At 37.6% G+C, this 27685-nt stretch overlaps 1 pseudogene; it reads right to left on the reverse strand.

Moving 5' to 3' along the window:
• The window catches only part of LOC133682454 (uncharacterized), a 109829-nt pseudogene that overhangs the window by 25216 nt on the left and 56928 nt on the right, over nt 1-27685 (reverse strand).

The raw sequence follows: 27685 nt of genomic DNA on the forward strand, positions 1-27685 counted from the left end.
CCATATTTATAAATATCATCAGGTATTTATGTTGCTAGCTTATGTTAACAACAAATCAAGTTCCTATCATAACAACGATGTTGGCCGAAAACTATAAAGGATCAAGCATTTGATGTACCAAGTGTTATACAACATAAATCTAGATTAACCATTTAACAAACAAGGTATTAAGAATTAGTAAGATAAAAAGATAAGACATGCTAATAACAATTTTTCTTGGATATAAACATTAAAGTCCATGTTGAGTTTATATTATACATATTCTAACACCATTAGTAAAACCTTTTCACCTTGACATAATTAACTTAGCTCAACATAATGAAGAAGAAAAACATAAATAAACAAGATAAGAACATGATTATGATATGAGTTAACTAAGTATATGAAAGGAAATAAAAAAGCATAAACAAGAGATTAGTATATCATGAAAGAAAACTTGAACATTACAAAGATATAAAGAGAGAAAGCAAGAACATGATTTTAATCTGAAAAATAATATGACTAAATACATGGCAAATGCCTCCTTTTATAGACTAAGAAAATAGTTGGTGGCCAACTATTGATTTGGTGGCTGGTTTTTGACATTGTTGGCTGCTGGTTATTGATATTGTTGGCTGATTTTTTTTTATTGTTGGCTGGCCAAAACATCATTGCTAACATCAAAATTTGAGCCCTTTGTTCCATGAAAGCTGTGGACAATTGTCTTAGCTTTCCAACAAAAAAAACCAGACCTCATTTGGACTTCTAGAACTCAAGATATGAGCTGAAAACCGAACAGTGTCTGAGCTGCAAGACAGGTTTCGACTTCTTCGTTGTTGCTAAGATTTGAACTTGAAAATGGTAGAATTGAGTCTTGGACTCTCATGAAAGTTTTGTGTCTATGTCTTATATTTCCGTACATATAAAGTAGACCTAAATCCGAGTTCTACAACTCCAGTTATGATCCAATAACCGAATAGTGTTCCAGTTTGGAATAGAACCAACATCTCTTCTCTTAGCTTAGTCCTCTTTTTGTCTCTTCACTTTCAATAATTAATCACATCAATCAATCCTTTGAATTGTGAGATATACCTGCATTCAAAACAAGATTTACCATAAATTAAAGATATATTATATTATCAGACTTGTTATTATAAAACATGCTTTAGTTAGGGAATTTAATGATACTTTAGTGCAATACGATGATATAAAGCCTTAATAAAAATGCATTTTTAAGTACTAATCATGAGACCAAGCCTGTACCTAATAAAATTAGTTTAAACCAAAACCCCTCTTGAATGCTCTGAATCCAGGAGGGAGAGAGCTCTAAAATCTGTTTATTAATGGCTATGTAGGCCAGGAATAAACAGGGAAGAAAGAAATCAAACTAGTGCAGAAGGTGCAAAACATCACAGAGAGGGGAAAATCTTCAAGAAAGAGAGCGTCTCTCTCTAGTTCCTCTCTTTAGCTACACACTGAGAGCTCTTTTTTTTTTTTATCAAATGTAAGAATTTATAGATCAAAACTTAACAAGCTAGAAACCAATAGGATATATATACAAAAGGGAACAGACTCCCTTGAGAAAACCAAAGCAAGTAGATCTTGCTGAACAGAAAATAATCTAAACCAATTACACAAAAGGCTTGTGCTAGGGAACAACCTCCCCAGAATAAGCAAACCGACTATAAAGCACAACAATGTGCAGTAACCAATCCAGCAAACTAGCCTAACATCAATTGACAACTGTATCCCAAAAAGCTTGGGGAACAGGCTCCACAGCAAAAGCAGAACAGGAACCAGAACATTGAGCAGTAGAGCAACCCCGAATCAAACCAGCAGTAGAAGCAACCAACAACATCAAAGCCAGTTCAGCAGCCAACGCAACAGCAAGCAAACCAGCAGACAACCAAAACAGCAGGAACCACAAACCATCAACCCAAACCAGCTCGCATACGGGGACAACCAACCTAGAGCTAAGCTAGCACAACCACAAGCCAAGAAGAGCATCCAAAAGGAAACATGCTTCCCAGGAGAAGCAACATAGCCGAGAGGATCAGACTCCCACAAAGCCCATACAGGAGAAATCTAGCAACCAAAAACCATAGGCAACAAGCCAGCTATTTGAATAGAGGTAGCAAGCAGGACCATCAGAGGAAAAGATAACAGAGAGGCCACGGGCAGGGCCAAAAAGAGCACTTGCAACCCAAACCAGCAAAGATAACAGACAATAGCAATACAACACAGCTATGAGCAGAAATATATAAACTGTAACAGCTAGAAGACAGACCTACAAAGGCAACAACAAAATACAATACTAGCAAAACCCAAAAATAGACACAAGGACATATTCCTTAGCCAATATTCCACAAGAGCATAATATATCAAATGGAGGAGGAGGGAGTAGAAGTTGTGCCACCCTAGATCCTGGAGTCAGCCGAGGATGAGCTTTTGAGGTTTGCCACTCATTCCTAATGACTTCCCTGATCGGCCAAAGGCAGAGGTGGCAGCAGCTTTGCTTCTGGTCAAGTAGTGCCTCCTTGGAGGCAATGCTTTCACAGCATCAAAGCGATCTTCAGATACATGAACAACCTGAGAAGAGCCAGAAGAAGCAATAGGGGATCCAGGCTGTGAAGTTAGCTTTGCTTGCTTGCATACAGAGCAATCTGCACTCTCTTCTACAGCCATAGTTGCCTCAGCAGCCATTGGATCAATCTCCGGTTCACCTGTTGGGGGATGCTTTTTGCACTTATGACTGGAATCTTTGGTGCATACAGAAGTGGAGTGTCCCAGAGTTCTGCACTGCTTGCAAAACCGTGGCAAAGATTCATATATCACTGCCTGGGATTTGGAAACACCATTGGGGAGGGTGATATTAATCGATGATGGTAATTCAACAAGTAAATCAATCTCAACTAGCACTTGGGCATATGAGAGCTGAGTTATGGAGGTTGTTGGAGAATTAGAATGCACTAGTTTCCCAATCACACTTGCTAGTTTAGAAAGACACAATGATGACTAGCATTGAAGAGGTAGGTTAGGGAATTTAACCCAAGCTGGCATCCGAATTATATCAAAAGTGTTAAATTCATAATAGTCAGGCATAATTTTCAATATCAAGAGCCGCCCAAATACATAGTCAGGCCCTCCACTTAGCACTGCAATCATGTCCGATTTAGATGCAAACTTGAAAATAAGCCAACCAGAATCATGCATGGAGAAATTCAAATTACATTTCCAGGTAGAATTAACATATTTAGAAAGGAACGTATATCCTGGAAATTTTTCAGCTATGAACCCGATTAAACTAAACCGCCACAAATCTTTGTACACACCTAAATCAGTTTCTAGAAAATGGCAACTGAGAGCTCTTTCTTTCTTTCTTTCTTTGATCAAATGTAAAAAATATATAAATCAAAAGTAATACATCGCTGGAGACCAGCAAGTCCACTTTACAAGCATATACAATGACAGGGAACAATCTCCCCGGAAACAAAGGGAACAAACCCATAGAGACAAACCCCAAACCTAGCTACCATACTAAGCCGATAGGTAAGGACCAGCAAGCAGAACACAACTTGCAACTAAAAACAATAAACAAAAAAGGAACAGGCTCCTAAAATCAAAAGAGGCTAAGGGAACAGGCTCCCACCAGCTAAAGCAGAAAAACCCAAAATACAGAGCAGCAGAACCCAGGAGCAAACCAGCATCACACCAACAGCAAACCCAGTCAGCAACCTACAACAAAGATGGACAGCAGCAAGCCCAGACAGCAACCTGCAGCAAAAGTAGAAAATCCCAAAAGACCACCGCCAACAATTCCAGAAGGCACCCGGCCAGCAGGGAGCATTTGTCTGCAACTGAGAGCTCTTTTTTTTTAATCAAATGTAAGAATTGTATAGATCAAAAAGTAACAAGCTGGAAACTAGTAGTACATATAGACAGACATAGCCTGGCAAAGGGAACAGACTCCCTTGAACAAACCATAGCAAGACAAGCTTAATGGACAAAAAGCAAAGGGAACAGACTCCCTTGAACAAACCATAGCAAGACAAGCTTAATGGACAAAAAGCAAAGGGAACAGACTCCCTTGTACAACCTAAAATAAAAGGGAACAGGCTCCCTTAAACAAGCATCAAAGCCATATGGCAATAAACATACATAAAACCCGACCTAGCAGACAAAGAAGCTTTTGCCTGGAAACCCAAAAACTGGCAGCATCAGAGAGATGGATCACCGTCCAACCCAGCAGATTGGCAGCAATTACAAGCATAACCTCCAACTAGCATACAAGAACACCAGGGAGCCAACCAGCAACTGCAACCGCGCATGAACCAGCAACATGCTTGCCATCAAGAGAAGTATAGCAGCAGTTGAGACAAGGAGCAACCTTCACCAAACAAACCTCATCAACAAACCAGCTATCTACAAAATCAAAAACAGCTACTCCAATACAACAACATGTATGGGGACCAAGCAATTAGGGAGAGAGCCTTACCCAAACGGATTCCTGTACTAAGCAATCATGAGAAAACATCCACACATCATCACCAGCAGACCAACCCTACACCACAACGTTGGCTAGTTTGCTACTAGGACAAACTCCATTCAACACCCTCCACTTAGAACAATCTAGCAGAGCAACAAATAGAGAACACTACATCAGTAGCCCAAGCATGTGGGGAGAGAGCCTCACCCACACTATAGAGATCCGTAGCAACTATCTAGGGAGGCCAGCCGAATTAGACCTGTAGAAGAACCAATATGGAGCAAGAGGCATATAGTCTGGACATGGGGAGAGAACCTCATTCAGACAGACAAAGCCCCAACAAAGTAGCAGTGCGCTAACAGACAGAGGCAACCCTCTAACAGGGCCCCTCAGCAAGCAAAGAAATCCTTTATAGCAAATCAGTAGTATCAGGCTACCCAACCAGCAGACACATGCACAAGCCTGCAAACCAGCAGACACATGCACAAGCCTGCAAACCAGCGGAACCCTAGCGGTCCATAGCATACCAAGGAAGCCAGCAAACCAAGTTGTGTGGAGCAGTACCCAAAAGCCCTCCAACTGTCCATGCAATCGAAGAGAACATTAGGTTGCATATAGCAGCAACAATCAAATTAATTATCTAGCTTCAAGAAGTATGGCAAGATGTGCAATGCAACTACACAAAACCAAAAAGTGAAGCCAGAGACTACATCCAAGTTGACCAAGCATTTGGGCAGAGAACCTCACCCAAATAGGTCCCCACAACAGGCATAGAAATCCTTTGCCAAGTAGGACTCTACACAATCCAAATTCACACCCACAACTGCACACAAACAGAGCAGCTGATTAGTACTTAAAAGTTCATTTTTATCAAGGTTTTATATCATCATTTTGCACTTAAAGTATCAATAACTCCTTAACTAAAGCATGTTTTATAATAACATATCTAATTATATAAGATAATTTTAATTTATGGTAAATATTCATCTTAAATGCAGGCCTATTACATAAATGAAAGAATTGATTGATGAGTTGAAGTACTGAAATTGAAAGGACAAAGAGATAGCCAAACTTAGAAAAGAGATGCTGGTGCAGTCCAAACTGGAACACTGTTCGGTAATTGGGCCATATCTGGAGCTGTAGATCTTGGATTTAGGTCCATTTTAACAAGGCCCTTTTCAAGTCCAAATTGTAGCAACAAAGAAGAAGTCTGAATCTGTCCTGCAGCCCAGACACTGTTCAGTGTTTAGCCCATATCTCGAGTTCTAGAAGTCCAAATGATCTCAAAGTTTTACCCTGGAAAGATGAGACAATTTCCTAGAACTTTCATGATTGAAGTCAGTTCAAATTATGACGATTTCAATGACCTTTTTGGCAGACAAGAAGATAAGAATTGTCACCAAGTCAAGATGTGGCCACCCACTCATCAATTAGTCAACAAATCAATAGTTCCAAATTTTGGCCTATAAAAGGAGGCATTTGCCATGTATTTAGGCATCTTGGTTTTCAGATCAAGATCATGCTCTTGTTTTCTCTTTTTATATTTTGTAATGCTTAAGTTTTGCTTATATTAATCTCTTGCTTATGCTTTTCATTTCCTTTCCTTGTTTATTTATGTTTCTTTCTTTCATTATGTTTAGTTAAGTTAATTACATCAAGGTGAAAAGGGTATACTAATGGTGTAAGAATAAGTATAATATAAACTTAACATGGACCTTAATGTTGGATACTAAGATGCTTTATATTTGTTATCTTGTTCACTTTTAATACTTTGCTTGTTAAATGGTTAATCTAGATTTATGTTGTATAACATTTGGTACAACAAATACTTGGCACTTTCATAGCCCATACTGTATGGTATAACCGACACCTGAGCTATGAAAGGAACTTAATTTGTTGTTAACATAAGTTATAATCATGAATGCCTGACAACATTTACAAGTATTAGCATTATTCGAATAAGATAACTAATGTAATCATGTTAACAATTTATAATCTGATTGGAACCTCCTTTGTGTGTGGTTTCCAATTGAGTAACAAAAAGAGTTTATACTATACTTGTTTGAAATACCATTAGTGGATCCTCTATCCTTGATAATTATTTTTATCCTTGTTTAATCCTTACATCAATATCACATCTCAAAGCTCTCTTTAACTTATTATTGTTGTTGTTGTTGTTGTTGTTATTGTTGTTGTTGTTGTTGTGTTGTTGTTGTTGTTGTTGTTGTTGTTGTATTATTGTTGTTTATAATTTATACAATTAACCTCCCTGTGGTTCGACCCCGGTCTTGCCGGGTTATTTATTACTTCGACACTCCTACACTTGGGAGAAGACATCAATCTTTTGGTCGTGTCAAGTTTTTGGCGCCGTTGCCGGGGAGGTAAATTCTTGTACAAATTATAGTATTTATTTTATTTTCTCTTTTCTCTTTTCTCTTTTCTTGTATCTAACTTTGTTTCTTTTGTTTTGTTTCTCTTTCTTTTGTTTTCTTCTTCCTTTTATTCTCTTCTTACACGTGCATGAGAGTGTGGTCACGTACATTAAGTGGTAGACTTTGTAGGGTATCCTCATCATTTTCAGAAAATATGGCCAAAGAAGATAACCAATCGCTTCATAATGAGAATAATGAGAATATTCGGGTTAGAACACTTAGAGATCACATGAATCCCACAAGAACAAGTGCACCCTCATGCATAGTTTCACTACCAGAAATTCGCTAAATACCAACGGATTTACCGACGGAATATTTATGTCGGTAATTTGAGGTCGAAATTACCGACGGAAACTTTTCCATCCGTAATTCAGTCGGTAACTACCGACGGACCATTTTCTGTTTGTAATTCAGTCGGTAACTACTGAAGGAAAATTTTCGTCGGTAGTTACCGACTGAATTACGGACAAAAAATTTTACGAATTAAAAAAAAGGTGGATCGCTGACGTGGAGGTTTTGACGGGTTTTTTTTTGCCTACGGATTCAAAATGACAGCACGTACAGTGCCCGTACAGTGACGTGACTGGTTCGCCGTTTAAATTGCCAACGGACTCACCGAGGGATTTGAAATGGCAGATCCGTACGGTGACTTGTCTATGTTTCTGTCAGAATCACCGACGATTTCATTGACAGAAACTTCGTCGGTGAAACCGTCAGAAATATTTAATATATGTCAGATCTGCCGACCCTCTCCTCCCATATTTCTCCTTCTTCTTCCTCATCCCAACTCTCCCCATCTACAAACAACCAGCTCCCCCTCCCCCCCATCCTAAAAAAAAAAAAATTCTTCCTCATATCAGCACAACAAGTTATATTTCTTGAAGTTTTGTGGTCACATCATCCGTGTTCTGATTTACCAACGGATTTTATTAATTTTTGTAAGTAATTTCTATCTTTTTAAATTTTAACATTTAATTAAATGTCAATTTTATTGTTTTTCTGGTATATGTATTTTGTTAGTAGATGTACATGTTTTATTGTTATTTCTCAAACAAACGTGTAGTATATGAATGTATAATTTTATACCTGTTATGCTTTGTTTTAGATTTTGTAAGATTGTATTTGTTTGTAAATTGTTAAAACTTTATGGAACTACCGAATTTCATGTGCTATTTTGAAATAATTAATAGCTTGCTTAATGGGCCCGTTTAAAGTTTTATCAATGGTATTGCAGAGTGGTAATTTTTGTAAATTTATATATTTTACTTCGTATGGACGTTCATAAATGATAATGAATATTTAATATTTATGAGAAGTTGTGATTGGTTTGTTGGATAATCTCGAGGTAAAGTAATATTTTTGCAAGTTTATTTACCTAACTTAGTTAATTAATACATGATGTCATCATAATTTTATAGAGGTTCGATATAAGTCATGGATGATCGTTCATGGATGTATCGAGATTCACCCCAAGGATTGTGGATGATGGATTATTGTAACAGGGTTCAGGGTTTTATTAATTTCGCAACATCTATTCCCAGAAATTTTACTGGAGGCGGTATTAGGTGTCCATGCAGGAAGTGTGAAAATAAAAAGTATCTGCATCAAGATGTTATAATGATGCATCTTCTACACAAAGGGTTTATGGATAATTACCAGTGTTGGTATGCACATGGAGAAGTATTTGTTAGCGAGAGTGAGAGGAGAATGGAAGAAACGGTGGTTGGGTCTACTTCTAGTGCTAGCAACGTGCATGAAGCGGCAAATGACAACACTAATCCTTACAGAAATATGGTTATGGATGCAATGAGAATGAATCAAGGTAATGGCAGTCAATGTCCAATCGTAGAAAAAGAACCTAATGCAGATGCAGCTAGGTTTTTTGATTTGTTGAAAGATTCTGACGAACCATTATGGGATGGCTGCACGAACCACAGTAAATTATCGGCCGTAGCACATGTGTTTACCATCAAGTCAGATCACGGGTTGAGTGAGGCCAGGTATGACAAGATTATTGAATAGGCAAGAAGCATTTTACCTGAAGGGAACAGGCTGAAAGAGAACTTCTATGCTGCGAAGTCAATGATAAAACCCCTCGGTTTAGGATACCAAAAAATTGACATGTGCCCTAACTTCTGCATGTTATACTACCTTGAAAATGTTGAGATGATCGAGTGCATGACATGCGGGCATTCCCGTTACAAACCTAGAACTAGAAGGGGAAAGACTCTAGTGGAATATAAAAAACTTAGATACTTCCCGATCACACCTAGACTGCAGAGGTTATTCATGTCACCAAGGACTGCTGAGCATATGACATGGCACCAAGCACACCATGCGGTTCATGGAGTGATGGTTATCCTTCTGACGGCAAAGCGTGGAAAGCTTTAACAGTGTTCATCCTCAATTTTCAGCTAAATAAAGGAATGTGCGTCTTGGGTTGTGTACAGATAGATTCAACCCAATTGGGTCATTTGCTGCTCCTTATTATTGTTGGCCGGTCATACTCACAGTTTATAACTTGCCACCGGGAATGTGTATGAGGTCGGAGTTCATGTTTTTATCTACTGTCATACCCGGTCCAAGAAGCCCGGGGCAGAATATAGATGTTTGTCTTCGACCGTTGATTGATGAGTTGGCGCAGTTGTGGTCCTCCGGAGTTCTGACTTATGATATATCGAGGAAACAAAATTTCCTTATGAGGGCGGCATTGATGTGGACTATCAATGATTTTCTAGCTTATGGAATTCTTTCTGGTTGGAGCCCTCATGGGAAACTCGCATGTCTATACTCCATGGAAAACAACAAGGCATTCATGCTAGCAAATGGAGGTAAAGCTTCTTTTTTTGACTATCACCATCGCTTCTTGCCACTTCATCACAGGTACAGAAAGAACATAAAAGATTTCTTTGTTGGCAGAGTTGAAAAAGATGTTGCATCCCTGCGTCTTTCTGGTGAAGAATTGCATGATGTTGTCTTAGAGTACGGTGACATTATGTTTGGCCTTTAATCAGGTAAGCAAAAGTTTCCTGGTTTTGGTTTGACCCATAATTGGGTAAAGCGAATTATCTTTTGGGAGCTTCCTTATTGGAAGACCAATCTGCTCTACCATAACCTTGACGTCATGCACATCGAAAAGAACATGTTTGAGAACATTTTCAACACCGTAATGGATGTGAAGGGGAAGACAAAGGACAACATCAAGGCTAGATTAGATATAGCTTTATACTGTAACCGTAAAAATATGAAGTTGGTTTATGATGAGTCACGGGTCGCAAAACCAAGAGCAAGCTTCGTGTTAGAGAAAAACGCACAACTGCCAGTCTACAAATGGCTTAAGAGTCTGCGTTTTCCAGATGGACATGCATCGAACATATCAAGGCTGGTTAATATAGAGGACTGTAGATTGTATGGAATGAAGAGTCATGACTGCCACGTGTTTATGCAAACACTCATCCCATTAGCTTTTCATGATTTGTTGCCAAAGGGAATATGGGATGCACTCACGGAGATCAGTCATTTCTTCAGAGATATATGCTCCAGCAAGTTGAATGTTGATCACATTGAGAGGATTCAAACGAATATCATCGAGACACTATGCAAACTTGAGATGATATTCCCTCCATCATTTTTTGACTCAATGGAGCATCTCCCTATACATCTACCATTCAAGGCAAAAGTTGGAGGACCGGTCCAATATAGATGGATGTACCCATTCGAGCAGTTAGATATTACAGTTGCAATGTAATTCATATATAAAAGTATTTTATATGTTTTTCTTAATTGAAATATTTGATTAATATTTCAATGCAGGTACTTGTTTAATCTCAAGAAAAAGGTTAAGAACAAGGCGCATGTTGAGGCTTCGATATGTGAGGCCTATATTGTTGAGGAGATCTCAACATTTATCTTGTACTATTTCAAACCTCATCTGAGAACGAGAATCAATCGCGTTCCACGGCATGATGATGGCGATGAAGTGCATTCCAATGGGAACTTGTCAATATTCTCCAATACTGGACAACCCACACCTAAAAATGCCGTAAGAGGAAGATATTTGTCAGAAATAGAGTTCAAACAAGCACACAACTATGTTCTATTTAACTGTGATGAGCTGAGATCTTTTATTCAGTAAGTTTATACTAATTAAACTTTGTTAGTAATATACTGTTAATTATATATTGTAATATCATACACTCATTATCACTTGCAGGCAACATCGTCAATATTTGATATCCAATAACTCACAGCTGACCGAATCCCAGATCTTTCAATTACAAAATGAGCAGTTTGCCACGTGGTTCAGAACAGATGTAAGCACTATCACAAACTCATTCTAACTTGCAAAATTACTGTACGTATGCATGTCATTACGAGATTCTCGTTCATTTACTGTTTATTGATGTACATTACATGTAAGGTTTATCAAATGGGAAGGAGTGCACCTAAGTCATTGTCTTCACTTAGCCTGGGGCCTGAAAGAAAATGTAAGTGCTACAACGAGTATTTTGTCATTGGATATGTTTTCCATACTGAAGAATACGGGCAAGGAAGAAAGACATACAACAACGGTGTTTGTGTTAAGGGATCCACTAGTAGTGAGTTAGAAGTTGACTACTATGGTAGATTAGAAGAGGTCGTCGAACTGCAATATCATAACGAGCAGAATATAGTGTTTTTATTCAAATGCTATTGGTATGACACGACTGACAGAGGAATCAGAGTTGATCCGCACTATAGTCTGGTCGAAATAAACTCAAAAGCTAGACTCCGCAACATAAACGATGTCTTTGTTTTCACAAAGCAATGTCAACAAGTTTATTACACATACACCCCTTCATTTAGAAAGGATCGATCAAGAGTGGATTGGTTGTCCGTTTTAAAAACGAAATCCCGGGGTCGTGTCGAGGTTGTTCAGGATGAGAATGAAGACACAAGTATATGAGATGAAGTCTTTCAAGTTAGTGAGGTGATTGAACCATATCGAGTTGCTCCTTCGATTGAATTGGAAGAAAATTCAAATTTTCGTGTTTTCGATGATAGTCTTGTTGATGTTGACGCAGAGGAGTTGAATTTTGTTTTGAGCTCTAGCGGACAAGCAAATGTCGATGAAGAAGATGATATTCATATTGAAGATTGCGATTAAGGTGATGACAATTCAATTGATGATGAAGAAGAAGAAAATTCTGACTAACTACCAAAATGAAGCCCTATGTAAAACCCTTTTTTTCATGTAATTTAGATTATGGATGATATATTTTGAAACACAAAATATTTATTACTTGAAATAATTAGTTGAAATGCCACAATTATGAAATGATTACTTGAAATAATTATTGATCATGGATGATATATTTTGTGACATGAAATAATTACTGGTAATGCCACCACATCACCGACGGCCACACCGATGGACGTAAGTCCGTCTGTGTTTCACAGAGAGTTTAAAAATAATTATTGGTAATGCCACCACATCACCGACGGCCACACCGACGGACTTAATTTCGTCGGTGTTTTACAGAGAGTTCGAAAATAATTACTGGTAATGCCACCACATCACCGACAGATTTAATTTCGCCGGTGTTTCACAGAGAGTTCAAAAATAATTACTGGTAATTCCACCACATCACCGACGGCCACTCCGACGGACTTAATTTCGTCGGTGTTTCACAGAGAGTTCAAAAATAATTACTAGTAATGCCACCACATCACCGACGGCCACTCCGACGGACTTAAGTCCGTCGGTGTTTCACAGAGAGTTCAAAAATAATTACTGGTAATGCCACCACATCACCGATGGCCACTCCGACGGACTTAAGTCCATCAATACTCTCTCAATTTTACTGACACAATTACCGACGGATTGCGCGAATATCAAACGGTTGTGCATTAAATGCATCTCTGACCGCGTCATCTTACCGACGGACTGCGAAAAATATGGAGCGCCATTAAAACATTTGGTGTGAAATTCAAAATGTACCGACGGATTTTTAACACCTCACCGACGGAATAAATTAAAATAATAATTAATCGGTGAATCCGTCGGTAAAACTGGCTTTTAACCTACCCCGATCGCCTCTTTAGTTCATTTTCTCTTCTCCTCAATTTTTCACCATTCTTTTCCTCTCCGTTCTTCACTCCGATCTCAAGCTTTTTTTATCGTGAATCTCCATCAGTTTAAAAGGTTAGTGTTTCCTCTATTTCATTTTACTTTAACGGTTTTTTTTTGCTATTTTTTTGGTTATTTTTTTTTGTTTTGGTGTATTTTTTATAATGTAGATAAAGTCTATAGTTTTTTTTTGCATAATTCATTGCTAAAGTCTATAGTTTTTTTTTAATTTATTGAATTTTTTTTATTGTTGTATTGGCATAATTATTATTAGTTAATTTGTTGAATATTTATTGTTAATGTTGAATTTACCATAGAATTAGTAATTGAATATGTTGGAATAATTATTAATTTTACTTTATTATTTCATGATTTGTGTTTAATTTTTTCCATTTATTCTAGATTTTTTTTTAATTTATTGTTTTGTTGTATTGGCATAATTATTGAATAATTTGTTGAATTTTAATTCTTAATGTTGAATTTACCTTAGAATTAGTAATTGAATATGTTGGAATAATTATTAGTTTTGCTCTATTATTGCATGCTTTATGTTTAATTTTTTCCATTTATTTTGATTGTTATTCTAGAGTTTTTTTTTAATTTATTTTTTTGTTGTATTGGCATAATTATTGAATAATTACTTGAATTGTAATTCTTAATGTTGAATTTACCTTAGGATTAGTAATTGAATATGTTGGAATAATTAGTATAGATTGGGTAAATTGGTTGTGGCTATTGTTAATATGTGCAGGTTTATGGATTTGGGTAGTATCCGGTATAGGGGAGGTGCTGCCGAATTTTTTTTTTACATTTGAATTTAATTATATAATTATTTCTATCAAATTGTGTAGATGCGTAGAACGAAAACCAGAGCTGGTCGCTCAAGTGCGGTCGCAGCTAGTTCGTCTAGCAGCGAGGATGATATTTCCTTAGGTGCCGCTCAAGAAGAGGCACCTACACCACCTGCGATGTCAACTGATGCTGCCTCTTCCAGCGGTACTTCACAGCGTAGAGGCGGCGTGCCTTCGCAACGGAATCAATTTAGCCGCAAGTACGAGGCACAGTGGAAGGACGACCTTTCAATGTAAGTTTGTTAAGGTTTTAGTTTTTTTTTTAATTACAAAATTTATGAAGTAATCACTATTGAATTTATTTTCAGGTTCACAAATATTGAAGCCGCCCGAGTAATATCATCGGCGTTTAAATCGTCAATGGAGATTCCATTGTTTCAATGGAGTCAGATATCCAAGCATCCTAAATGGATGCCTCAAATCAATGCATGGTTTAACAGATTTCAGGTTGGTGTTAATTTATAATTTTCAGCTTATTTCTAATAAATTATTAATATAATTGTAAATAAATTATTGTTTTTATTTAAACTTGTTTATTTATACACAACACAAATTCTGCTGGGACAGTGAGCATAACACTGTTGTGAGGAGGGTGTGGGAAAATCACGCGACAACTAGGTAAGATTGAAAACAATAATGTTTCGAAATGAAATTTTTGGTTGCGTGAAGTAGGTTGTGTGATATTTGGTATGAAGCACAGAAAAAGGCAAAAAAAACCGCAAGGGATAGGGGTTTCCAAGGCTAGAACGATGTTGCGGTTTGGAGAGATTTCAAACCGATATACATCCCGGAAGATATATGGTCGCACTATCTTGAGCATGTGACGTCTGAGCGGTCCACACGACGCTCACAGTCCGGTGCTGGCAACTGAAATCGGCCAATTCATGGTGGGGTGACAACGCACACTGGCGGCTCCGTTCCGTTTGCTGCACATGCGAAACTGATGGTAAGATTAATTTAAATGAAATATATCATTAAATTCAGTTGTTAATATATCCTTTTTCATTATAGGCTGCGTCTCTTGGACGTGAGCCGAGCCCAATGGAGCTGTTTGTGGAGACGCACGTGCGGAGTCAAGACCGCCAGAAGGGGACGCAACAGTTCATTGATAACCGTGCTTAGCATTTCGTGGTATGTTTGTTTTCAACCATTTTATTTTGTAAGTTATTATGTTCATTGTATTGAATATGATGATTACTTTTTTTTTTTAGGAGACCTATAATAATCGGTTGAGGGAGAGATACGGGGATGATATTTTGACCCATCCGGAATTCGATCTGGATTTGTGGATGGAGGTTGGCTCGTCAAGTGGACTCGATAAAAATCGGGTTTATGGACTCTCCAACACTACGGCCGACAACTTGCGGTCGACTCATAGTGTTTCAACCGTTGGGAGCTCCCAATCAATATCGAGCTCTCAATCTAAGGAGTTCGTGGCCTTGCAGCAACACACGGCTCAGCTAACCGAGAAATACGATAACCTAAAAGCGAAGTACGCACAACTCAAAGAGTCTCATGCACAACAAAGAGCGGAGTCTGAGCAACTCAAAGTGTCTCAAGCACAACAAAAAGCAGAGTATGAAGCAGCTCATGAACAACAAAAAGCAACTTATGAACAGCTTCGCGAAATGATTATGAACTTGTCAAATAGTGGAACATGTGCGCCTAATCTTTTTTGGCCGTATAACCACCAGCTTCCGCCAGGATCTCCTCCTCCTCCACCAACTCCACCTTTATATTAATTTGTAATCAATATTATTTACCTTTAAAACTTCATTTAATATTTTTCTTGAAACATATTCAGTTTGTAATGAATATTATTTAACTTTGTTTTTTTTTTATGTTTAATATAAATTTTATTTGCATAATTGGTTTGTATTACAATTAATTTATATAGTTTTATATTATATATCATAAATAATTTTTTAAAAACAAATTAATAAAAAAAATATTACCAAGGATTTTACCGACAGATGAATTCGGTCGGGATTTTAAAACATCACCGACAGACTTACCGACGGACTTAATCCGTCGGCATTTAATAGTAGCTTCCACACGTACCGACGAATTTACAGACGGACATATTCGATCGGTATTTCATACACTCACCGACAGATTTACCGACTGTTAGTTTCCGTCGGTCAATCACAATATCACCGACGGACTAAAAATCCGTCGGTATATTTCAAGCGGGAATATCACCGACGGACTAAACATCCGTCGGTATATTTCAAGCGGGAATCTCTTTTTTTTGGCGCGCAAATTCCGTCTGGAAAACCATCGGCAAATGGTTTTTTTGTTTTTCCGACTGATATGGCGACGGAAGGGGGAATCACCGATGAAGGTAAAGTCGACGGACATAATCTGTCGGTGATGACGTCGGTAAAAAAATCACCGACGAAATTCTAATCACACACCGACGGAATTGTTTCGTCGGTAAAACTGTGAAATCTTGTAGTGTTTTTCCTCCTGATGCATCTCATTTTAATTTTAAGACAGACATTATTCAACTTGTACCATCTTTTCATGGCTTAGATTTAGAAAATCCATACTTGCAATTAAGGGAATTTGAGGAGGTTTGCAACACATATAATGACTCAAATTGTAGCATGAACACCATTAGATTGAAGTTTTTTCCTTTTTCATTAAAAGATAAAGCTAAAACATGGCTATAAAATTTGAGACCTGGATCCATTCGTGCTTGGGATGAAATGCAACAATAATTTTTAAAGAAGTTTTTTTCATCCCACAAGACAAACTCTTTCAAAAGACAAATCATTACTTTCTCTCAAAAACTAGGAGAAACATTTTATCAATGTTGGGATAGGTATTGAGACTTGCTTAATACTTGCCCTCATCATGGTTTTGAAACATGGAGATTAGTTTCACATTTTTATGAAGGATTAACACCTAGAGATAGGCAAATGGTTGAATTGATGTGCAATGGAACTTTTGAAGATAAAAACCCTAATGAAGCAATGGAGTACTTAGATTTGCTAGCTGAAAAATGCACAAAATTAGGACACCACAGGTACTTATGAGGCACCAATTAAAACCCAACCTCATACATCTAGTGGGGGTATGTACAACCTTAGGGATGATCATGACCTCCAAGCCAAGTTTGCATCTTTAGCTAAAAAAGTCGAAGCACTAGAATTGAAAAAGAGTGGTCAATTAAAATATGTTCAAGACATTGCGTGTCAAATCTGTGAAACCAACGAATAGTCAACCAATGACTGTCCAACCTTGCCTTCTTTTAAAGAATGTCTCCATGAACAAGCCCATGCATTAAACAGTTTTCAAAGGCCCAACCATAACCCATACTCGCAAACATACAACACTAGTTGGAGAAATCACCCAAATTTCAATTGGAAGAGTGATAACAATAATGCACAAACTTCACAACCATCGTTTCAAGCACACCATATTTTCCAAAATTCTCATGGATATGCACCTTTTTATGCTCCCCCTCCTAGAAGAAATCTTGAGGAAACATTGCATGCATTTATGGAGGTACATTTTTAGGAGGTAGTCAAGTTTTAGGGGTCGTCCCCGAAGCTTTAACAAAAGAGGACATCATTGAAAAAACAATTGGAGAGGAACTACAGGTCTCCACAATGTTTGATCGAATGAATACAATGTTTAACCATGTTGATGCCTTCATTGCCTTACCAGGTGGTCTGGGCATATTGGAAGAGATCTTTCATATTTCCTCTTGGGCCCAACTTCACATTCACCATAAACCTATGGTTTGTTAAATGTTAATGGTTTTTATGATAATTTATTGTCTTTTCTTGATCAAGTTGTGGAACATGAATTTCTAACATTTTCGGCACGACAAATCATAATCTCTGCTGCTTCTGCTGAACAGTTGATTGACCAACTACAATCTTTCATCCTTGTACTTGATCCTTCCATGAGTCGCATAAATTGGTCAACTAAGAAAAGCCGTAAAAAGCTTAGATTGGATTTGAACCTTCATTTGTGAAACCTTGTGTCTTTTGGTTTTATTAATAGCATAATATTATGTTTTGTTATTTCTTATATTTGTTTAAGTGTGTTTCAGGTTTGTCAGTGTTCGTTGTTTCAGGTGATGTCTTCTATACTTTATCTTTCTACCTTATGACATTGAGGACAATGTCTCGTTTTGGTTGGGGGGAGAGGGTATTAGTTGACATAAAAAAAAAACTAACTTACTAACTGTTTTTGCTATTATTAAAACCATTTGACACAATTGTTATTAGGATGGCTGAGTAAGGAGTCAGTTTTATTAACTCTTGAGATGCATCTTAGTAAGCATCATTACCAAGGTCTATCAGAAAACTTCTTGAAATATTCAGGTTTACAAACTCTCACATTGTTTTCACTTAATTCTGCTCATATACTCATTTAACAAGTATTCTTAAACCTTCATTTTCACACACACACTTTAACATATGATTGTGGGTTGCGTATTGGATTATTACATTATTTATGTTCTTTTGTTAAAGGTAACAACTAAGTCATAGAGATAGTATATAATTTTCAAAGAGAAAAAAAATGATGATAATAAAAACATAAATAAGTTTGGTTTCGTAGCCTCCCTAACCTAAGCAATTAAGCCCGAAGGGGTGTTTTAACACCTAATACCCTAAAGTCAATTGACTTGGGAGCTATTGGCCCAAAGCTTGTTACATGGGTTAAGGAGAAAAGCTTAAGGGAATCAAACATTGCACTATCCACGTATCAATATCTACAACCCGAGTTACTAAGCTCGTAGGGGTGTCTCAACACCTAATGCCCTAAGACCAACTGCTCTGGGAGTCATTAGCTGAAAGCTCGTTACATGGGTTAAAGATGCATTATGTTTCATGTTATATGTATATATATTAAAAAAAAGAAAAAATAATAATAATCCCAACCCAAGGAAGTTAACCTTAAACATTAGAACAAAATATTGTTTTCTTCCAATAAAAGCCCCATCATCTATGTTTCATACATTGAGCACATAACAAGGAAGGTTTATTAATATTTTATTTAAGAGATATTGAGCAGATATATAAAATTTAATGAGAGTTTGTTTATCTGGATAGATTAATGAAAGTTGAATGATGAATGCCTTGCTTTGTGAAATTTGCAAATTGTTTTTCTATTTTAACGCTTTAATTACTAGGGACTAGTAATAAGCTGGTTGGGGTGTGTGATTAGTACTTAAAAGTGCATTTTTATTAAGGTTTTATATCATTATTTTGCACTTGAAGTATCAATAACTCCTTAACTAAAGCATGTTTTATAATAACATATCTAATTATATAAGATACCTTTAATTTATGGTAAATATTCATCTTAAATGCAGGTCTATCACATAAATGAAAGAATTGATTGATGAGTTGAAGTACTGAAATTGAAAGGACAAAGAGATGGCCAAACTTATAAAAGAGATGCTGGTGCAGTCCAAACTGGAACACTATTCGGTAATTGGGCCATATCTGGAGCTGTAGATCTTGAATTTAGGTGCATTCTATATGGATGGAAAGATAAGACATAGGCCTACAACCTTCATGTGGAGTCCAAGATTTAACAAGGCCTTTTTCAAGTCCAAATTGTAGCAACAAAGAAGAAGGCCGAATCTGTCCTGCAGCCCAGACACTATTCAGTGTTCAGCCCATATCTCGAGTTCTAGAAGTCCAAATGATCTCAAATTTTTATCCTAGAAAGATGAGAAAATTTACTAGAACTTTCATGATTGAAGTCTGTTCACATTATGATGTTATCAATGACATTTTTGGCAGACAAGAAGATAAGAATTGTCACCAAGTTAAGATGTGGCCACCCCACTCATCAATTAGTCAAAAAATCAATAGTTCTAAATTTTGGCCTATAAAAGGAGGCATTTGCCATGTATTTAGGCATCTTGGTTTTCAGATCAAGATCATGCTCTTGTTTTCTCTCTTTATATTTTGTAATGCTTAAGTTTTGCTTATATTAATCTCTTGCTTATGCTTTTCATTTCCTTTCCTTGTTTATTTATGTTTCTTTCTTTCATTATGTTTAGTTAAGTTAATTACGTCAAGGTGAAAAGGGTACACTAATGGTGTAAGAATAAGTATAATATAAACTTAACATGGACCTTAATGTTGGATACTAACATGCTTTATATTTGTTATCTTGTTCACTTTTAATACTTTGCTTGTTAAATGGTTAATCTAGATTTATGTTGTATAACATTTGGTACAATAAACAGTTGGCACTTTCATAACCCATACTATATGGTATAACCGACACCTGAGCTATGAAAGGAACTTGATTTGTTGTTAACATAAGTTATAATCATGAATGCTTGACAACATTTACAAGTATTAGCATTATTCGAATAAGATAACTAATGTAATCATGTTAAAAATTTATAATCCGATTGGAACCTCCTTTGTGTGTGGTTTCCAGTTGATTAATAAAAAGAGTTTATACTATACTTGTTTGAAATACCATTAGTGGATCCTCTAACCTTGACAATTATTTTTATCCTTATTTAATCCTTACATTAATATCACATCTCAAAGCTCTCTTTAACTTATTATTGTTGTTATTGTTGTTGTTGTTGTTGTATTATTGTTGTTTATAATTTATACAATTAACCTCCCTGTGGTTCGACTCCGGTCTTGCCGGGTTATTTATTACTTCGACACTCCTGCAGTTGGGAGAAGATATCAATCTTTTGGTCGTGTCAGCAGCCATAGCAACCAGCAACTCATGTTAGGAGCAGAACCGACCAGATGGTCATCAACTAGAAGTCTAGACAGAGATGGCAGGCAAAGAGACTCCACCAAAATCAATTAGCAGGAACAGCAGGATGAAGAAACCAAACAATGGCTTACCAACATCCCAACATAGAGCTCACACTACCGAAAGACAGCAGACCCACTAAGCATATCCCTTATCTCTGAAAGACAAACATCAGTGTAGTCACAAACAGCAACAGGCAGACAGAGAACAAACCAGAAACTAGATACAAGGATCGAATACAAGAAAGTGGAACTCCATGCTAATAGAACATAGACATAATAAACGCAGAAAATCATCCACTCCAGCAACCCATTCAACAGAAGGGGAACCAGAGACATAACAAAGTGAAAAGAGATGACAACAACAGCAACCAAAAGACCAACAACCAGCCAAGTAGCATAATAGCTCTAGCATACAAAAGAGAGTCTAGCAGCCATAGACAACTGGCTTTAAGGGCCACAAAATCCAAACTACATTAGGGGGAAAGCCTCATGTTGGTCAGAAGGCTTAAAAGCCCTCTGAAATATCATCATATAGATACAGAACAAAGAAAAAGGGGGAGGAGATGCCCTACCTCGTCTCCTTGCATCATCAGAAAAACCCAAATGCACAAATCAAAAATCAAAGCTATAGTGCTGGTGAATAGATCACGCCAGAGCCCTAAGGCAGGGGTTTGAGAAGTACTTGGACCTTGAACACTAGCAAAAAGGTCGAAAACCCAGCTAATTGCATCAGTGGTGGCAGAGGAATTGTCTAAGGCGACACCAGAGATGGACTCTTCACCTTCGAGGGAGTCAGCATCAGACCCATCAAGACAATCATCCACAAGAGATAATGGGGACATGATCCCATCCCCTGAGCTGTCTTTGAGGGTTATAGAGGGACTAAGATTTGGAGAATCCGAAACCGCCAAGCTTGAGTGGAAGGAGGCGAGACCAAGTCTATACATAATAAAATTAGGGTAAACTAAAACCCCTCTTGAATTTGTTGAATCCAGGAGGGAGAGAGCACTAAAATCTGTTTATTAATGGCCATGTGGGCCAGAAATAAATAGTGAAGAAAGAATCAAACCGGCACAGGAGGTGTAAAATGCCACAGATAGGGGAAAGCCTTCAAGAAAAAGAGTGTCTCTCTCTAATTCCTCTCTCTAGCTACACCTTCTTTTTAATTCCCAACTAAAAGCTCTTTTTTATATCAAAATATAAATGTATTAAGTATCAAAAAAATATATTCAAAGCTTGGAACCAGCAAGTTCAATTACAGGAATACCAAAAGGGAACAGGCTACTTGAAACCTATACACCAAATTAACAAATACCAAACAAACACGCAGAGGTTATGAGAGGAACCTAGATAGGTTCCAACCTAACACAAATCAAAACTAAAGTACTAGAAATAATTGTACAAGAAGAACCTGCACAAGAAGAAGGCCCCCACCGCATCAAGCCATGCAAGCCGTACACCACAGAAAGCATTGAAGATCAGAGTAGATAAAAGAAGCCAGTCATAGGAGACAGGTGTCAGACGAGCAGACAAGACAAGAATCAGGGACAACGCCAGCAACCAGAAACTGTGAAGACCAGTAAACTAAGCCACGTGCAAGACCTCATAGAGGCAAAACGATTCACGGCTAGAAAGCAAAAGTCAGCCAATCAAAAGCATATGCGCCAACCCAGAGTGAAAGAGAAGCAGTTATTGCATGTTACGTAGACTACATGAGCCATACAGAGGAACAACAACCATTTCAAAGAGGAAATTACACCTGACGAGGAAGACAGTTGAAAAGCCAATCCCATCCTCCATCAATAAATGAAGGAGCATAGAATATTCATAACTCCTAGCAACAACCACAACTAGCCCAACCAGGCAGAGGATACACCCACTGTAAAAATTACCAGGCAATATTAATGAGGGTATGGTCCTTCTTATGAAAGTGGAGTATCATGTAGGGATTTGAAACTTCCGAAATAGTAGGGCAAATGAAGCACGTTTATCATTGAAAGTTATTTTGTTTCGTTCCTCCCAGATAAGATAGACCAAGAGACAGATAGAAACCCAGCCACCAAGGTTTTCCTTTTACAGGGTAAACCACACATTGCACTATTGAGAGTAGACATACGCCTGCTTAGTTGTAACCAAGTTTTCACCATGTTCCACAGGGAGGATGTGCAAGTGCAGCCAAAAAATAAATGCTCATGATTTTCCTTTGCCTATCTGCAGAACACACACAGGATATCAATGCAAATGAACCTTAAGCGATCTTTAGTGCGAAGCTTCCCAAGGATGGCCAGCCATAAGGTGAAGCTATGCCTGGGGAGGGCCCATTATTCCCAAACAACCTTATCCCAATGGACTGTTGAACCATGATGTCTGAGGGAGGTATAAGCATTGGGAGTGAATCCACCTTCCTACTGAGCCCAACCTGCCATTGTATCAATAACAAGTTGAGGACCCCCATATAGCTCAACCAGATGATTTTTAAGAAGGATGATAGATTTCCATAATGGCGAGGAAGTCCTTTGAGCATGTGCATTCCAAATGGAGTGTGTGATTAAGTAAAAGTGATGAATCCATCTAATCCAAATGGAATCTTGCTTCAAGTGAATGTTCCAGAGGTGCATGGCGATAAAACACTTGTTGCTCACTTGGATATCAAGCAAACCTAAACCTCCTTCATTCTTCGGAAGACAAACAGTCTTCCAAGCCACAAGAGCAGACTTGCTTCTACAGGTATCACCTGTCCATAAGAAGTTTCTACAAAGGCAAGTGATTTGCTTGATAACAGCATGAGGCATAGGAAAAATACTGACCCAGAATTGAACCATGTCATAAAATACAGATTTAATAAGCTCAAGTCTGCCTGTATATGAGAGATGCTTGCCCGACCACCCTTGAATAGCAGCTTCTAACTTATAAATGAGAGGGGAATACTAGCTTGCAAGGAGCCTGTGAGGGCTTAGAGGAACACCGAGGTATCTGAAAGGAAAAACACCTGCAGAGAACCCGGTGGCTACTAAAATAGATTGATGCAAACGATCAGTTACACCACCAAAATATATTAATGATTTGAAAATATTGATATTCAGGCCAGACATTAGCTTAAAAGGCATCAATTGTTGGAGAAGCACCTAAACTGAATTCCTATCCCCTTTGACAAGATAATACAAAAGAAATTCTGAAATGTTTTATATATATCTCACTAAAAGAGTTACAATATATATATATATATATAAATACACATCAAGAAGGATCAAATCCTTTAATTCTAGGGTGAAATAAATATAATCAGATCCCTTAATCTTAGACCAAGACAATAATGAAAATCTTAGAGATATAATCAAGGGATATACAACTATGAAAGAAGCTAAATAAGGAAAGAAGAATATAATATACAGCTATGAAAGAATATATTGGCATCCCCCTCAAATTAATGCGGGTAGGTTTAACAACATCAATTTGCTACTGAGAAACTTATGTCGTTGGTGTGTCAAAGCTTTTGTAAAGGCATCAGCTATTTGAAGATCAATATTAAGATGAGGAAGAGTGATAACAGCTCGAGTAAAGGCCTCCCTAATATAATGACAGTCCACCTCTATGTGCTTTGTGCGTTCATGATATACCAGATTCGCAGCTATTTGAATAGCACTAATATTACCACTATGAAGTGGAGTAGGATCAGTGAGAGGGAACCCAAGTTCAGAAATAAGATCACGTAACCATATAATTTCAGAATAAGCTGCAGACATGGCTCTATACTCAGCCTCTATAGAATATTTAGAGACATGGCCCTGCTTCTTACACTTCCACGAAATCAAGGCATCTCCAAGAAAAATGCACCAGCTTGTGATAGACTTCCTAGTATCCGGGCAGCCAGCCCAATCTGCATCACTATATGAAGTCAAATTAAGAGTAGATTGTGTAGGTGACCCAATTAAGTATCTAATAATACGACGAACTGCAACAAGATGAAGATGTCAAGGTGCCTGCATAAATTTGCTAACTATATGGACAACATAGGAGATATCAGGCCTTGTAATTGTTAGGTAGATAAGACTACCAACAAGTTGCCTATATAAAAAAGGATCAGGCAAAGGCTCGCCTTCATCTTTTTGGTATTTCACATTCACCTCCATTGGCGTATCAAGAGCAGTAGCATCCTTAAAACCAGCTAGCTCAATGAGATCCTGGATATATTTATATTGATTTAAGAACAAACCATGATCTCTAGAGTGAACTTCCAGCCCCAAAAAATATGTGAGATGTCCAAGATCTTTCAATTGAAATGTACTATGCAACATATGTTGAAGCTTTGTGATCAACCCAATGTCATTACCAGTGATGATAATATCATCGACATAGACTAAGAGAAATACCATACCAGTGGTGGTCTTGTAAAAGAAGAGTGATGAATCATATTGACTTTGTGTGAAGAAGAAGGTGAGAAGAGTGTTGCGAAACTTCTCAAACTAGACTCTAGGTGCCTGTTTCAACCCATACAAAGAGCGTCTTAGCTTGCAAACTTCATCAGAAGCCGTTGTGGACATACCGGGTGGAAGTTTCATGTAAATCTCTTCCTTAAGATCCCCATGCAAGAAGGCATTTTTTACATCCATCTTATGTAAAGGCTAGGCTTTAGAGGCTGCAATAGCAAGAATTGTTCTCACCGTGGTCATTTTAGCAACTGGTGCGAATGTTTCTTCATAGTCGAAGCCATATTCTTGTTTATTGCCAAGAGCAACCAATTGAGCTTTGTATCTATCTAACGAGCCATCAGACTTGAGTTTCATAGTATAGACCCACTTACTACCAATACCCACTTCCTACCAATAGGCTTAACATGTGGAGGACAAGAAATAATGTCCCAAGTATGATTTGCCTCAAGTGCTTAAAGTTCTGTCTTCATTGCTTGTTGCTAGCACTCATGTTCTCTAGCCTGTTTATAACAAGTGGGAATGGAAATAGAAGACAGGGTAGTAGACATACCACATGAGTTGAAAAACCATACCTTTCAGGAGGTTTGTGAGGTCTAGAGCTTTTACGAAGAGGTGGTGGATCATAGAAAATGGGTAGAACAGGATCAGATGCCGCAGGAAGATGTGAAGGAACCTCATTGAGACCTGTAGAAGGATTAGAAGCAGGAGTGCGTCTATGATAAACATAACCAGGTTTAAACCTTTGTACTGGTGTTGGTGACTCAGGAAAATATGGTAAAACAAATAGAGAAGGAAGTGTTGAAGTCTGTTGTGTGCAAAAGAAGGGCTGATTTTCAAAAAAAGATGACATTTCTAGAGACACGAGTTCGATGTGCATGTGGATCATAACAAAGAAATCCTTTTTGGGTTCCAGCTTATCTTAAGAAGGCACACTTGACAGATTGGGCAGTAAGTTTATTTCTCTCATGTGCAGGAAGGTGAACAAAACAAATACATCCAAAAATATGAAGATTGGAATAAGTTGGTGCATGTCCAAACAAACAAAAGTAAGGAGAATCATTGTTCAAGTTGGGAGATGGTAATCGATTAATCAAATAAGCAGCTGTACACAAAGCTTCACACCAAAAATGAGAAGGAACACATGACTCAATTAGAAGAGTTCGAACAACATCAAGAAGATGACGATTCTTTCTTTCAGCTACACCGTTTTGTTGTGGGGTGAAAGGACAAGAACGTTGTGACATGATCCCTTGACTTTGAAGAAAAAATTGAAATTCATTTGACATATATTCACCACCTGAATCAAATTGCGGAATTTTGATTTTGGCAGAAAATTGTGTTTCAACTAAGGCAAGAAATGCTTTAAACACAAAGAAGACCTCACTTTTAGATCGAAGAAAATATACCAAAGTAAAGCGAGTGAAATCATCTATAAATGTAACAAAGTATTTGTAATGTTCATGAGAAATTACAGGTGCAATACCCGATACATCAGCATGCATGATTTCAAAAGGTTTGGTGGTGTAGGTTTTATACAATGGAAAAGGAAGCGTTTTGCTTTTACAAGTTTGCAAGATGCATAATCAACAATATCATTATTAGAAGAAGTCGAATTTTTATTTCCAAGTAAACCAGATTTAAACAAGACTCGAAGTACATGAGAATTAGGGTGTCCTAAACGTCTATGCCACATCTGATTATCACATTGAACAATATTACAGGCAACATAATTTGACACAGGAGAGGGAGATAGAAGCAAGGAAAATAGGCCTCCCACTTTAGGTCCCTTCACGATCATCTTCCCGGACACTTGATCTTGCACAAGACAACTAAATTTTGAAAAATGAACATCACAATTGTTGTCAACTAATTGGCCAACAGATATAAGATTAGTTGACAACTTAGAAGACACAAACACAGTATTCAAAAGGGCTGAAATATCACCAACAGCTGTGATAGACAAGGGATTACCATCGATAGTACGAATATGAAGATTTCCTTTATATTTTTTAACATTATTTAAAGGTAAGGCAGTGTTGGTCATGTGATTGGAAGCAGCAGAATCAAAATACCAAGGCTTGGGAATAGAATTGTGGTTACCTGAAAGGCCTAAAACAGAAAGGGCAGAAACTATCATTTGTTGGATCATTTCAAAAGTAATAGAAGACTGACCAGGACTAGGAGCATTTAAGGAACCAACCGAGACATTATAAGCAGTTTCAGATTTCTTTGGGGGCTGGATGGAGCAATCTTTGATGATATGCCCTGTTTTCTTACAATAGTTGCAGAATTTTTTAGTACAAGTAGTGGCAATGTGCCCAAATCCCTTGCAATTATAGCACTGAACATTAGACATATCTCTGCCTCCTTTAATTTCCCTTGAGCAGCGTAGGCAACAGGAATTGGAGTAGAATTTTGAGCTTTCTGCTCCAAGACAGCCTGTGTAATGATCCATTGTTCTTCCCTGAGAAGCTCCCTACACAAATATCCAAGAAAGGAACTGGTTCTCTATTTATCAGGTTGGACCTGATTGCTTCAAATTCCCCCTTTAACTTCATTAAAAACTGATCACGCTTACTGGTCTCATACACACTTTGGATAGTAATAAGTCCTTCAGGAGGTACATTTGCATAC

This window comes from Populus nigra, chromosome 2, assembly GCF_951802175.1.
Source record: "Populus nigra chromosome 2, ddPopNigr1.1, whole genome shotgun sequence".
Lineage (NCBI taxonomy): Eukaryota > Viridiplantae > Streptophyta > Magnoliopsida > Malpighiales > Salicaceae > Populus > Populus nigra.